This window comes from Micropterus dolomieu, linkage group LG17 (assembly GCF_021292245.1).
Source record: "Micropterus dolomieu isolate WLL.071019.BEF.003 ecotype Adirondacks linkage group LG17, ASM2129224v1, whole genome shotgun sequence".
NCBI lineage: Eukaryota > Metazoa > Chordata > Actinopteri > Centrarchiformes > Centrarchidae > Micropterus > Micropterus dolomieu.
The window spans coordinates 554,540-570,702 of record NC_060166.1 but is presented as its reverse complement, the minus strand read 5'-3'; the positions used below and the strand labels follow the sequence as shown (position 1 = coordinate 570,702).

General features: G+C 42.0%; 1 long non-coding RNA gene across 1 annotated transcript; it reads left to right on the top strand.

Annotated features, from left to right (window-relative positions):
* The first annotated feature begins 8,171 nt into the window (after positions 1–8,171).
* Positions 8,172–15,383, top strand: LOC123986581. The gene is made up of 4 exons (XR_006828907.1): positions 8,172–8,825; positions 12,961–13,294; positions 14,158–14,215; positions 15,322–15,383. It is a non-coding gene; the product is annotated as an uncharacterized LOC123986581 (long non-coding RNA).
* The last annotated feature ends 780 nt before the right edge of the window (positions 15,384–16,163 follow it).

Sequence of the window (16,163 nt, the reverse complement as noted above, 5' to 3'; positions counted from 1 at the left end):
CCCATCCTTTCTTCATCCCCTAGCCTTCCAAATGGTAAATGGATTGTACAGTGCCCTCTAGTCTTCTGACCAATCAAAGTGCTTTACACAACATGTCTACATGCACCTATCAGAAACAGAAACTAATCAGTCACACTCATACCAGTGGCATCGGGAGCAGGGGACCTGCTCTCTGTGCACTGTGTATGTACTGTACCTCCTATGATAAATAAACTACACTAGGAGGCAGAAACTAGGTGCTGGCCTCCTACTAACTCTCCGTTCTTCCTACTCTCATTACAATGTGTACAACCTTTGCCCAGATCTGCGTGATAATATGATAAAAAAAAAAACAACGTTAATTTAGGAGCACAAAACTGAAGGAGGAAGGAATGGAAGGAAGGAAGGAATAAGTTTTGAAAGTAAGAGGTTTTTACCTGTGACCACAAATCCCAATCTAGCCTCTGCTTTTGAACTTAAATTACCCGTCCCCGCAGGACCTTGTATATAGCCAAGCATTTTACTTATTACTTGATTGCAAGCATTAAAAACACAATTTGAATGTCAATGAAGTGGGTTTAAGGGCGTGTGTGTGTGTGTGTGTGTGTGTGTGTGTGAGTGTGTGTGTGTGTGTGTGTGTGTACCAATTAATTGATATTTGAATTGCGGCATCAAATCTAGGCCTACTGTGTGTATGGCCTGTAACTCACAACCTTACAGATATATGACACAAATAACATAAATGAATAGCCAACTAACATTTCTGCAATTTTCAAATTATATGGGCTACCGTGAACTAACACTTTTTCAGGAGTTTTAACGATTAGTTTGCAGCAGTTTTAGCATTTAATTGGGTTTAATAAACAACACTATGCATCTGCACAAACCATCTTAAAAAAACAAAACATACTCCATCAAAATCAATGAGGCAACAGGCTAATTTACACAGTGAGACCCAGAGTATTTCTGTTTTAAAAAACAAAATTCAGACAATTCAATTCAAGATTTGACCCACAGTCCTTTATGGAGCAATAACTGTGTTCACTGTGCGCCTCCTCTTACTTGGCCCTCCAGTCTCTGTTGAGATGCTGCATTTTCCCTGAAAACACAGTTTGTGTGAACACAATCAGATGCTGTATTAACAAGGTGTCCGGTACTGGCCTGTTACAATGCTGCTAATTCTTTTTCATAAATCATGTTAAACTGGAGGGAGGTGCTAATGTGAAGCAGAAGTAACACATCAAACGGGTGTGACATCATGCCACCCTGCTGCCTTTGAGCCCATTTCTTTCTCTTTCATGTTATGATACTGTACTTTCCAGTCAGACTCACACAGTCACTGCACACCGTCCTGTTTCACAAGAAAAAACTGAAGAAAATAAAAAGATTTACACAGGAATGCAATAGTTGAATTTAAAGCAACTAATGGTGACTTAATAAAAAAACTAATGGTAAACTAACAAATGGTGGTTCATTGTTTTGACATTACAGGTTCTGATCTGCAGGGTATGAGTCCAAGGAACATGCTAAGAGATACTGTAGCTCATATAAATAAACCTAGCACAAATAGTGTGACTGGAAGAGGCACATCTCTAATTTTTACTGCAGAGGGGGCTCAAGACACAGCGAACACAAACTAAACTGTGGTCAACAAGAGATTTAAACAAAATCAATTCTGACCAATCCAAGTTATTTCTCTGCTTTAAACTATGTTTATACAACAATCACACTTATGTTTGAAGTGTAGTGTATCTGGCAGATTTCCTGCGGACACCCCACACACATAAAAGGCACAAACGGGAAGAGTAAGTAATTTAGTGACAGGATCCTTATATTTAGCTTCCAAAATCTGATTAACTATATTTTCTGCATGAATCCTCACAATGGATGTAGTGTCACATTTTAGAGGGAGGCTGGCTTGCTACAAGTCTTTAATTTATTTTTCTCTCTATAATTGCCGCTTTACCATTTTTTTTCAACAATATGTTCATTGAATTTTCATTGTAATTTCATACAGAGAAAGAGGGTGAAAAGTGCAAACAAAAAAAAACGGCCAACAGCATCAGTCACATCCCTCTAAACTCCCCCTGAAGTAGTTTGTGTCGAGTGTTATAGGAGAATGATTGGGAGCTGCTACAAATCAGGTTCCAATCAGAGTTTTCAAAAGCCTCGCCAAAGTCCTGTTCCCCTCTGATTCTAGCACTAAGAACTGTATCATTTGTAAGGGACATGAGCCTTTAGAGAAGCGTTCGTCTTGTATTATTTTGTCTAGCTGCGACTCTTCCAGAGGGACAACACAGGTAGAAGGTGACATTCCCGCGACCATAGGTAACGTTCCCTAAAAGTTCTCTAAAGGTGACGAACATTCAGAACATTTAGGACAGAACATTAGGGACGTTCCTAAAAGGTCCTCTTTTGGTAACGAAAGTGCTACAGTTCAACGTTCCTTATATGACTTTAGAGGGACATTCCATAATGGTAATTTTATGGTCAAATAGCAACATTACAAAGAGGACATAATCAGAACGTTCTCATGGGTCTAAGTTGGTCAAATAACGTTCTTCATATGAGTTTTACGGGGACATTCCATATTGGTTATTTTATGGTCACATAGCAAAGTTACAAAGATAGATTTGGGACATTCACGGAATGTTCCAGTATGCTTCAGTGTATCTAATTGGTATAGTACAGTATACATCGTAGCAGATAGTGAATTACCCTCAATCAAGAATTGTTATGTTATGTAATTGTTGTCATAATATGTAGAAAACACACATTTTTACTTTGTAGTAAAGAGTTAATATGTTAAAAAATATGGTAGGCATGTTTGTTTGTTGAATGATGTTGATTTAAAGGTAAAATATATCTATTTATATATGTTAAAGTGTCTGTAAATAATGGTAAATGGGCTATGTGACTTTTGGGTTTGTAGTCTTTCTAATTACCTATTTTTCAACAGTTTTATGATTGACTGCAACTTTCTTATCTTAAACACTTAATTTTTAAATCGACAAACATCATATTCACTGTGTACTATATTTAATAGTATCAAAGTTACAATGCTAGAAACACACTTGTGAAACTAATTATTTTTCACTAATTATTTTATTATCACTAGTGAGTGCTCCACCAACACCTCAATATCTATTATGTTTATTTTAATTATTTCAGAGTAATTATAGACTATAAAAAAAAGCTAAGGCCCCAGTATGGGCCCTTTGTCGGCCGCCCCCATGCACCCACGCTACCTCCGCTTATGACTATCTGCCTTGAACATACAAAACACTGTTGATGAGATGAAAAATGTACATGAGTTATCAGAAGAGGACATCACCAAAGTTTGTGAGTCTGTCAGGGATTTGATCTGTTCTCCGCATGTCATACAGGTCCAATGAGGAGAGCATCCATAAGAAACACAGTGGTGAGCTGTGACCTGTAATTTTCTAATGTTAAACTCAGATAAAACTGAAGTTATTGCTCTGGGGCCTAAGCACCTCCGTGACGCATTATCTAAAGATATAGTTTCCCTTGATGGCATCGCCCTGGCCTCCAGCACCACTGTGAGGAATCTTGGAGTTATCTTTGATCAGGACATGTCGTTTAAGTCTCACATTAAGCAAATTTCAAGGACCGCCTTTTTTCACCTACGTAATATTGCGAAAATCAGGAACATCCTGTCTAAAGATGATGCAGAAAAACTAGTCCATGCATTTGTTACTTCTAGGCTGTGTTCCTGCTCGACACCCTCTGCTACAACGACTATTGTTACTAGTCTTATTGTTATTATTGTTATTATAATCATTAACATTACGATTATTATCATTAACACTACTATAAATATCTGTACCATTTTTCATTCAGTCTATAGCAACATCACCGTGACTGTCTGTACCTCTGTGTGTGTATATTGTGTAGGCTTCCTTCCCCCCCCTCTCTCTCGCCTTCCATCCCTCTCTCTCTGTGTTCCTCTCTCTCTCTCCCTCTCCCTCTCTCTCTCTCTCTCTCCCTCTCTCTCTCTCCCTCTCTCTCTCTCTCTCTCCTTCACCCCCAACCGGTGGAGGCAGATGGCCGCCCACCCTGAGCCATGGTTCTGCTCGAGGTTTCTGCCTCTTAAAGGAAGTTTTTCCTTGCCTCTGTCGCCTAGTGCTGCTCTTGGTGGGAACTGTTCTTCTGTAAATAACATCAGAGTACGGTCTAGACCTGCTCTTTTATGAAAAGCGCTGTGAGATAACTGTTGTTGTGATTTGGCGCTATATAAATAAAATTGAATTGAATTGAGAGGTGAAGATATGCAGCAAAGGGCCCAAGCCAGAATCTAACTTTGGCTGCAGCAAAAATTATGTGGAAAGTGTTGTACTAGGTGGGTAGCCCAACCCCGTCTATGTTGAGTGTGGATTTAGAGGATAAGAGGATCCTCCTGTCTTCTTTTAAATCCATACTCTTTCTTTCAGTTCTTAAACGTCTGCCAGTGGACCTCATCAACCTCAAGGATAAATAGAGGTAAGGGAATGTACAGTTTGGTGTACAAAATAATAGAAGGCTTATCTTTTTTTTGTAAACTCTAGTCAGCCATTTCATGTTTTAATGTGCATATGAAGTATTTTCTGGGAATTTGTCAATAACCACAATTAGACAATATTTGGCATCCTTCAGAAATATGTTTGTAAATGTTGAGTATAGTACTAGCTCGTTCTTGTTAATAGTGTTGGGAGGGATCAGTGTGCATGCGTGAGCAGAGCTGGAGCAAGTTTGTGTGTGAACGCTGTGAATGGCAGCTGAGAAGAAAGCAGCGTGTCACCAATAAGGCCTTAGTTTAGCAGTATTGTACAGTGTAATATGTTATATTGGCGCTATTTATTCACTCAACTTCAGTCATGCATTTTATCAGCAGCCATTTCTTGTTTAACTTTAGCACACGTGTACTATATGATGACGCACTGACTGAGCCGACAAGGTGTTTTTGATAGTGTTTTGCAGAGTGACATAGCCTACTCATTAATGTCTGCTCACACATTTTTAAAACAACAATTAAGATATTATCATAGACGATAAATATCGCACACTCCTAGTTGTTGACGTTAAGCACTGTATTAGTCTAGTCATTGCATTATCGTGTGATTTCAACTTCTAATCAGTCTCAGCCATCCAAGTCCCTTTCTTCAGTTGTTTTGAGTCCTTACAATATTTAATCACTCTTAAATAAATAATTTATCCTTACTTATTTTCTTAACTACCAGAATATACAGTAGATATTGTATTCCTTCTGGAGACTTGCCTCAAACAAACAGCTTACTGCCCCCCGTCGTTGCTCCACTTAGCTACAACCTGAGTGTCCTGAGGTCCACAGGCTGTGGAGAGTAGGGATTCAACAATTACAGATTTTGTTGGTACGATTATTGTCAGAGATATAATCACGGTTTCACGATTATTACGATTATTATGCATTAATTAATTTCACAACACTAGTAATGACTTTATTTACTATTATTTAATGACATTAACAATTATATTTCTATAATATGTAAGTATTATTAATGTAAGAGGAATATTAACTTTTAGCCACCAGGGGAAATTGTAACAAAGGAGAATAAACTGTACTGTTACTGTCATCAACTCTCATCTCAACATGTTTTAGTGAAAATGATAGAAAGAAATTGAGTGCAGTGTTAACAGAAATGCAGTTAAGTGGTAGCCTATAGTCCTGAAAGTCTATCAGCTCCTGATGTTATGTTAGTGTTTCACACCTAGCAACTTTTTCTCAACACAGACAGGAGGAGGCAACAGGATGTAATGTTAAATGTTCAGTGACTGAAGGTCTTGAGGGGACTACGTTCTTCCATAAAGGCCCTTTCAGAAAAGAAGCGATCTGCACTGCAAGGAAGCTGCTCAGCACTAAAGTTCACCTACTTTGACCGCAGCATGCACGCAAGCTCGCCGCGAGGTGCACGTTGCTTGTCGCAGCAACAAACCAAGCCATTGAAAATAATGGGCCTTACGGTGGGTCTGAAAGTTTACACCTGCTTTGTTTGTTTACGTTGCACTGAAAGCTCGACTCTTACCACTACGGCATCGATTGTAATTGACACCTTTATATTTGATTCCTCACCAGCTTGCTACGTTATTCAATATAATGTATTAGGCCTACATTTACTTGGGCGTGCAAAGCTGGGTGTTGATCCTGCAGGTGCTGCATCAAGTTTAATGTAATTATTCGCTTCTTTAGCAGGAACTTTTTAAACGGCAAGTTTTTGAACAGGTGATCCTGTTCGCCCTGGTCAGTCTGAGTGTAGCCTACCCGAAATGCTCCCACACTGCCGACTTCAGCCGTTTCTTTGGTGGAAATAAAGCTTCACAGCTTGGCCCCTCTGCCACAGTTTAGCCAGTGAACAGTAGACTCTGATAAGCACGACACTTACGCTGGTGCACTGCTACTGTAACTTTTTTTTGTTTTATGCACGTTGCCACAGTTTCGTTCCGTGCAACAGAAATACTCGGTGTTGTGGAGCTTTTACAATTAATTAACCGTGACGTTTTAAAAATCCGGTAATCACTGCATCCCTAGGCATAGCAGCTGTTTACACGATATACCTTGGTTCTGTCTACTGCTGAATTTTTCATTAGATTTCAGCATTTATGTCTGGTATTCCTCTAACTCCCTAGCCAGACACTACCGATTAATTCAGTCTTCTCCTAAGCACGATGTAGATGTAGAATGGAACTCTGCAGAAATGCGGGATGTCGAGCACAGAGATTCGTCGACTGCAATGACTCTGACACCAGTCTTGTGAGGCTCATTAGAGGTAAGCCATGGTAAAATTAAGTGTAGAAAACGATCAGTTGTTGCAAGTATATCTCAAACAGCCCTCAGTTGATCTTCCTCAGTTCCACAGTCCAAGCCAACAGCTTCATACAAACCGGCACTCTGGAAGACAGATCACTTATGATTAGTATCAGGGCAACAGGTAGACAGAATTTGTTTCAGTACTAAGCATCATCGGCATTTGTTTCACCTTTCGACTTGCAGCATAAATGCACAGATGCCTCCACTCAAGTAGTAAGACGAATAAACACCCATTTGTTACAGTGATGAGCAAAGTAAAGCAGCTCACAATCTGTTAGCAAATCTTGGTACATTGAACTTTTCATACTTAAATTAAAATTGTTTGTGCTTTGGTATTTATAAAAATATGTTTCTTTGGTATTTATGTTTATAATTGGCAGTTGAAAGTGAAAGTCACATGACTGCTTGATTGGGGAGCACATTCCCTGGAAGTAATTGGGCAGTTTGAGTTCTTCTACTGTCTCCAGTGCTTCCACTAAGGAGATTCACTTTGTAATTTGTTCTTGAGCGCATTGAGGGTGTAGTTTTTTTCCATTTTATTTGATTTTCCAAGTAGGGCTTGACCTGAATATTTGATCATTGGGTAGGTTTTCGATTTTCAAATTTGGGTATCAAATAATGAGGGTTTTTTTACACACCTGACCTCCGCTCACAGCAGTGAACGTAACGCATCGGTTGATTGATGTGATTCCAACCTTGTTAATGTCCTGTATTCAAGAGAATGTCATACTTTAATTTGGAAAACTTTTCATCACTGTTATGTAGGGGTGGGAATCTCTGCGCACCTCACGATTCGATTTAATTACGATTCAGAGAGCTGCGATTTTAAAAAACGCTTATCGATACATCTTGATGCATAATTTCTTTCTATGCAGGATCTCTGGATAACTACTAAGCATTTAATTTGCGCATTAACATCCAAAAGAAACATTGCCTAATTAGCTTAAAAGGACTAGTTTCCATCCCTAATTTTCTTCATTTACTTCTCAACCCTTGACAAGTAGGTAAGTTAATAATGACATACAGCTGAGCTGAACTGTGACGTGACACGAGACCGTGGACTTTTGTGTGCGGATCCGAAAGAGAGAACTGGGCACTTCCCGTCGGCTCGGAGGTGTTGCGAGGCTACCCAGCCGACCAATCGCAATGCTTATGGTCTGCGTCGCCTTGACGTGTAGTTACATTTTTGAGGAGATGCACGTCAGGCTATGGCATAGGGTAGGGGGACACGCTGAGGCAACACCGTCGATTCTACGCAGAAGTATATATTGCACTTCAGTGCCGCGGCCGGTGGGGTCGGAAGAGGCTTATATATTTGTATTGACAGTAGGTTATTGTAGTTAATTTTTCACCTTATTTTAGTGTTAATTTACTACTTGAATCTGCTCCTCTGCTCTTCTCCCCATACTCATACACATACCTCTGCAAAATGCAATGCAAAAGTGGGTCACCAAATATACTTTGGCAGGTGCAAATACCTGGCCAGCAATATGAATATTATTAGTATTAACTGAACGGTGGCTCAAAAATCAAGGTCTGAAGCGTACCGTGGATTTGGTCTATGATTACACCCCTAAGCTGAGCTAATTAATATTACTTCGCTACTAATTTAGCTAACATTACGTAACAGCCAAAACATGCTGTACAGGGGAGATGTTAGCTAGCGCTAACAGCCTTCACTGTCCAGCAGTTGGGGAAACTACAGACTTATTAACGGACACACAGTGACCTACACTGCACGGTTACTACCAGACAGGAACTTACTGCTAATATTTTTCTCCGCTAACTTTCAACGTCATGTTCTGCCGCTCGCGCTCTCTCATTTGCTCTGCCTCACACACAGGATACGCAGAGAGCTGCCAAGCGTTAAGTGTCGCCATGTTCGCAGTGTGCAAGTTAAAATCATTACTTGAACATTGATATTGATTGTGTGACATTTTATTAGGGTGGTTATTCATTCCACAGCGGTGGTGTGGGGTTTTTTCGCAGCGAGGAATGCACGCAGGTAAGTTAACAGCTAAATCTAATATCGTGCCCATTTATCTTCCCAGTGTTCTTATTGTAGTTCAAATCTCTATGTATTTTATGGGCTCTTCTTTTATGTGTAATATATATCTAAGATATAAAGGTACAACTGCACATAAGGTCCATTGTAAGAGTAAAAAAGGAGCCAGCTTTCATCTATGAGTTTTGTACTTGGTTAGTAATCCCCACCCCGGTTCCCTATTTTTTGGACATGTAAAATAGTCACTCTGAACTGTCCTGTTAAGATAATTTCTCTAAAATCACAAGGCTGCAGGGCTCGCTGTCTGAACTTAATGCTGTTGTGTTCAGAACTTCATTGTAACCGCAGTGGAACAAATCAGGGTGAAATCTAAACATTATGAAGTGGTGTGGATTAATATCCTACTTCTCATCCTTAAAACAGATGGTGTGTAGTCCACATGCAGGGTAACCTCGAGTTAACCACGAACAAAACTTGCTTGGTTTAGAGATGCGGCGTAAATTGCCACGGCAGCAGACCTCAGTTAAAACCCATACACTTTTCGTAGTACAGGTTAGTTGGGAAGTTACACCTGACGTCAAAAAGTTGCAGTTGTGCTCATAAGTTTGCATACCCAGGCAGAATTTTAATTTTGGCATTAATTTTGAAAATATGACTCATCTTGCAAGATAACTGTCTTTGATTCAAAGATAGTGATGATATGAAGACATTGTTTTACATAGTTTGGCTGTTTTTTTAAACAATGATAACAGAAATAACCCAAATGGCCTGATCAAAAGTTGACAGACCCTTGAATGTCTGGCCTTGTCACAGACACAAAGTGACACAAGTGAAAATGGCAATTGAAGGTTATTCCCACACCTGTGGCTTTGTAAATTGCAGTTAGTGTCTGTGTATAAATAGTCCATGAGTTTGTGAGCTCTCACATGGATGCACTGAGCAGGCTAGAGACTGAGCCATGGGGAGCAGAAAACTACTGTCAAGACCTGTGTAACAAGGTATTGGAACTTTATAAAGATGGAGTATTAAGTATTAAGATATCTGAAGCTAGTCCGTACTGTTCAAAATTCTTGGATCTCGATACCAAGCCAAGATTAGGTATACATAAGTGTTATGTTTGGAGAGGGGTCAACAAGGCCTATAGTGAACAATATACCATCCCCCACTGAAGCATGGTGGTGGCTCACTGATGTTTTGGGGTGTGTGAGCTTTAAAGGCAAGTTGAATGCAGCGTGTTATCAGAAAATACTGGCAGACAATTTGCTTTATTCTGCACAGAAGCTGCGCATGGGACTCTTGGACTTTCCAGCATGATAATGACCCTAAGCACAAGGCCAAGTGACCCAGTGGTTACAGCAGAAAAAGGTGAAGGTTCTGGAGTGGCCATCACAGTCTGACCTTAATGTCATTGAGCCACTCTGGGGAAATCTGAAACGTGCGGTTCATGCAAGACAACTAAAGACTTTGCATGAACTGGAGGTATTTTGCCAAGATGAATGGGCAGCTATACCACCTGCAGGAATTTGGGGCCTCAGACAACTATAAAAGACTGCATGCTGTCATTGATGCTAAAGTTGGCAATACTGTTATGGCAGACTAGGCAAATGGACTCAAAAGCAGACTCGGGACAGATAAAAATTCAGGAATTTAAAGTTTATTGAAAAGTGGGTTGAGAGCAGAGGGCAGACCAGGGAATGGAGACCAGCAAGTGAACTTCCAGGCAGGCTTTGAGCTGAGTGGCCCCACTGGCTGCCATTCTGCTGTAGTTTTGTATAAATCTACAATAAAAATTAGCAAACCCCAGAAAGCGTTGCAGTTCCTTACGTGTGGTTCGTCTTGGCCACTCAGCTACTGCGCAAATCTTCTCAGGATCAGTCCTCAACTGCCCTCTTGATTATGTAGCCCAGGAAGCTGACGTGAAAGTCACACTTCAGCCTTCACGTATAGTCTGTTCTCCAGCAGCCTCTGGAGAACCTGGTGGACATGGGAGACGTGATCAGACATGGTTTGAGAAAATCAAAAACAAACCGGTTAAGAAAATCCCAGAGTACGCCATTAACTAGTGCCTGAAAAACTGCTGGGGCGTTTGAGACCAAAAGGCATTACAAGGTACTCAAAATGGCCGAGTGGAGTGTTGAATGCCATTTTCCATTTGTCCTCCTCTCTGATTCTGACCAGGTGATAAGCGTTCCTGAGGTCGAGTTTGGAGAAAGTAGTGCCACCGTGCAGGGGAATGAGGGCAGAGTTGATAAGGGGTAAAGGGTACTTATTTTTGATGGTGATATTGTTCAACCCACAGTAATCCATGCAGGGTGCAATCAATCTTGCCCACAAAGAAATCCTGCTTCAGCAGGTGAAGAAGAGAGACTGATGATGCCAGCTGCTAACGAATCATGGATTCTCTTTCACGACGATTCAATTTTATTTATATAGCGCCAAATCACAACAACAGTTATCTCACAGCACTTTTCATAAAAGAGCAGGTCTAGACCGTACTCTATGATGCTATTTACAGAAGCCCAACAGTTCCCACCAAGAGCAAGCACTAGGCGACAGAGGCAAGGAAAAACTTCCTTTTAAGAGGCAGAAACCTCGAGCAGAACCATGGCTCAGGGTGGGTGGCCATCTGCCTCCACCGGTTGGGGTGAAGGAGAGAGAGAGCGAGGGCAGGAGAGGAACAGAGAGAGACAGGTTATACATCTACTGGTCGGGAGGGGGGCTCCGGGGAGCAGGTCTATGGCACAGTCGTATGGTCTGTGGTGGTAAGGTGAGGGCTAAATCCTTACTAAAAACCCTAGCCAAGTCATGATAAACCTCTGGGATGGAGGACAGATCAGCGACCGAGGGACACGAGTTTGAGGCAGAACTTTCAACAGGAGGCAAGGTGGACAGGGGGAATGACAGTAAGGGCTCCAACTAACCACTTTACCAGCACGCCAGTCGATCTGGTGATTATGAAGCTTCAACCATGTGTGGCCAAGAACTAGTGGGTTAAGAGGGGAGGAGATGAGGTGGAGTTTGATCTCCCTGTGATTACCAGATACCAGGGTCAAGGGCTTAGTGCAGTGAGTAACCTGGGCTAACAATCTCCCATCCAGGGCATTAGCCGGATTCCTGCTCTGAGGGCTATCTCCCTATCCAAGAAACAATCATCCGCACCAGAATCAATTAGTGCTAATAAAGACAGCTCAGACATGTTCGCACAGAGGGTAGATTGAAGTTGCATTCTACCAGGGGTTGGGGGTGAAGAAGTGTGACTCATGTCTTTTGGCTGCACGGGGCTGGTAACCTGGAAATGACCAGTCTGCCTGCAGTACAGGCACTCACCAGCTCAGATTCTGCGGTAGCGTTCTTATCCCCAATAAGTGAGCCCAGCCCAATTGCATAGGTTCCTCACCAGAGGGTGCTGTTGTACCTGACTTCTGATTCCCAGAGTTTGGCCCATTCTCAACTCTCGCTGGAGGAGTCATGGGGGGCGAGAGTAGCAGAGTGGAAGGGAGCGGTTAGTTCTCTCTGCATCGCTCCCGTAGGCGGTTGTCTAACCTGATAGCAAGAGAAACAGAGAGTCAAAGTCAGGGGTCTCATCACGTGCAGCCAGCTCATCCTTTAGCTTTTCACTCAAGGCTTTTTGAAATACCCAACGTAACGCCTCATTGTTCCACCCAGAATCTGCTGCCAGCGTGTGGAACTCAGCAACACTCTTAACTCCGTGACGCAGCTGTAACAAGCGTCTAGCAGCGTTCCCTCTGTAGTCTGGGTGGTCAGACACTTGCTTCAACAGATTAACAAAATCATAGGTGTAATTAGCAACTGGATAGTTGGCATGTGTAGCTTCAGCCCAGGGCTCTCCCCCTCAACAATTCCATGACGTAACGTACCTTTGATCAGATGGAAAGGTCCGCAGTTGCTGCGTGAACACAGTTGAGCACTGGAGAAGGGAACCCCGGCACTTATCTAGCTCGCCAGAGAATGGTTCTGGATCAGGGACATAGGATTCCAGGGGAGGAGGTGGTGCCTGAGGGTTAGGCAGAGAGGGAGCTGCTACTGAAACAGGTGGAGAGATTTGTGTGGTTAATGAGGCAACCTGAGCAGTCAATTGAGAAATTTGGTTCACCATGGTTTGATTACTGTCCAGGAGTGCCCGGAGCAGCTGTTCATGTTGTCCCAGCAGTTGTCCTTGGCTGGAAAGTGCCATGCTGATGGTGGAGGGAGCGGGGTCGGAGTCCGCCGATTCCACGCTTGTGGCCAGATCATTCTGGTATGGCAGTCTAGGCAAATGGACTCAAAAGCAGACTCGGGACAGGTAAAAATCCAGGAATTTAAAGTTTATTGAAAAGTGGGGTGAGAGCAGAGCAGAGGGCAGACCAGGGAATGGAGACCAGCAAGTGAACTTCCAGGCAGGCTGTGAGCTGAGTGAGGCAGTGGCAGAATTTCCAGGCAGGCAGCGATCCTGAGCACAGGGAGACAAGGTAAGCGATCTCACAAGAAACAAACAATAGAATATATAACACGAGACTAGTTAGCCGCAGCGCAAATACCACTGAGGTAAGCTGACGATCTGGCAACGAGTGAGGTAAAGAACCGGGCACCTCTGTTTGCAGTCAGGTTTAGTGTGTAATATTTCTGAGGATCTATCAGCAGAAATGTAATCTAAGATCCATAACTATGTTTTCAGTGGTGTGTAAAGATCTTACATAATAAACCATTATGTTTTTAGAATGAGCCAAATTTATCTACATAACTGCAGATGTCATCACGTTGGAACGTCATGTTTCTACAGTAGCTGTAAACAGCGCTGCAGAGTGCATTTCGTCACTAGGTTCTTCTTGTTCTACTTCTGGTAGAATTCAGGCAGTGCAGACACTCAACACTATGTTGAATATGTACGTTAGTAGAAGAAGAAGAAGTAGTAATAATACACAGCTCAGTTGAAAAGATGTGGGACTTGGGGTTGAATGTTTGATCCCACCTTGACTTATCTTTTTCTCTCTTCAACAAATGGATTCTGCAGCAATTCACAACCCCTGCCACTAGATGCCACTAAATCTTACACACTGAACTTATACAGTCTTCACCCGGGCAGGTGTTTTCAAAAATGTTCAGTTTCAGTGACCTGATGCTGTATTTCCGTGTGGACAAATGGCCAAACTGCGAAGAAAAAGTCATGCTTTTGAAAATAACCGTGTTTGTGTAGACAGGGCTTAAGATGTCTGTTGCTGGGTCTAGTGCCCCGCTGTGATTAAACCTGATGTTCTGTGCTAGGCATTTACTGGGTGTCGTATTTTGGATGGTAGTTTAAATACAGGTCGCGCTTCTCTCTGTATATCCACAGCTTGACTGTACTGCCTCCCTTTCCATGATGAGACTGCACTGGGTGACATTCTGTAGTGGTGAGTATACTCAACTTTGACACTGCATGGTATTTTCTATTGAAGAGTCTAGATGCTAAGTGTGTAGTGAATAGTTTAATTAAATGTTAAGTATGTAGTGGTGAGGGTGGTAATGGTACATAGATAAGATGCTTGCCTTTGGTGTGGGAGACCTGGGTTCAATTCCCACTGTGAGACATTGTGTCCCTGAGCAAGACACTTAACCCCTTGTGGCCCCAGAGGCGGGCAACCACTGACATGTAAGTCGCTTTGGATAAAAGCGTCCGCTAAATGAATAAATGCAGTGTATGACCTTTCTAACAAGTTGAAAGAATGTAAGATGGGTTATATTGTAGGGAATAGTCTTATTAACCCGCTGATGAGCTGGCCGTCCTTTCTCCTTATAGTGCTGGCCTGCAGCAACTGCTCAGAATCTGCTCAAAGTATGGTGTGCAGCATGACATAAAATTTAACCCTATAGTATTATTACTAACCAAGGAGGATCAGAAACAAACCTTTCGTTCTTTTTATTTGGCAAACCAAGTGTTAAATGTGGTGAATAAAGTAAGATATTTGGGTCATATAATCAGGTGACGATGATGATATGCAGCGCCAGTGTTGCAAATTGTATGCACAAGCCAATGTGCTGGCACAGAAATTTCATATGTGTTCTGATGATGTTAAAATAGCTCTTTTTAAAGCTTACTGTACTCCACTCTAGACAGCCCACCTGTGGTGCAGTTATACTAAAGGGAAAATGAAAAAGCTGTGGGTGGCATTTAATGAGGCATTTAGAATCCTGCTTAAGTTCCCAAGATGGATAAGTGCAAGTCAAGTTTGTGACAAGTAATGTTCCCTGTCTTCATGCTGTATTGTGGAATCTTATGCATAAATGTATGTGTCGGCTGATCATTTCAAAAAATTTGGTCATTTTAGCTTTAACAGAACCTAAAAAAAGTAATACAAGGTATTCCTTGTGTTTTTTTTAATTATGGTGGAATGTGTTATGAAATGAGCTTGTACATATTTTGTACTGGGTATCTTTTATTGTGTCTTTGTATTTATTTTATTTTACTTTACTGATATGGACCTATGCGTCTGTTGTCTCTCTCTTCTGTCTCCCACAGTTGCTGATTGGGCCTAGACTGCCGGGGGATTTCCCATGATGCACTGAGCTCCTCTCTCCTCTACTTTCTCTCCCTCTGTATGCAACCTTATCCCATTATTGCATGTTACTAACACAACTTCTCCCCTTTCCGGTAGTCTTGTGCTTTCTCGTCCCTCTCCTCTCTCCTCCTATCACTTCCTGCAGGTGTTTCTGGCTCTGGAGCTGTGGAGTCTGGATCTGTGGCTGCGGGTCACCTGCTGCCCCCGTGTTCCTGCTCGACACCCTCTGCTGCAACGACTATTGTTACTAGTCCTATTGTTATTATTGTTATTATAATCATTAACATTACGACTGTTATCATTAACACTACTATAAATATCTGTACCATTTTTCATTTAGTCTATAGCAACATCACCTTTACTGTCTGTACCTCTGTGTGTGTATTGTGTAGGCTGCTCTCTCTCTCTCTCTCTCTTTCTTTCTTTTATTTCTTTCTTTCTTTCTTTCTTCCCCCCCCTCCCTCCCTCCCCTTCACCCCAACCGGTGGAGGCAGATGGCCGCCCACCCTGAGCCATGGTTCTGCTCGAGGTTTCTGCCTCTTAAAGGAAGTTTTTCCTTGCCTCTGTCGCCTAGTGCTGCTCTTGGTGGGAACTGTTGGGCTTCTGTAAATAACATCATAGAGTACGGTCTAGACCTGCTCTTTTATGAAAAGCGCTGTGAGATAACTGTTGTTGTGATTTGGTGCAATATAAATAAAATTGAATTGAACTGATTGGGGTGGTGTCTACAAGCCGACCTGACCTTCCTCCCCTGAGGAGACTAAAACTGTTTTTACCTACCAATTTATTATCCGGTTAATTT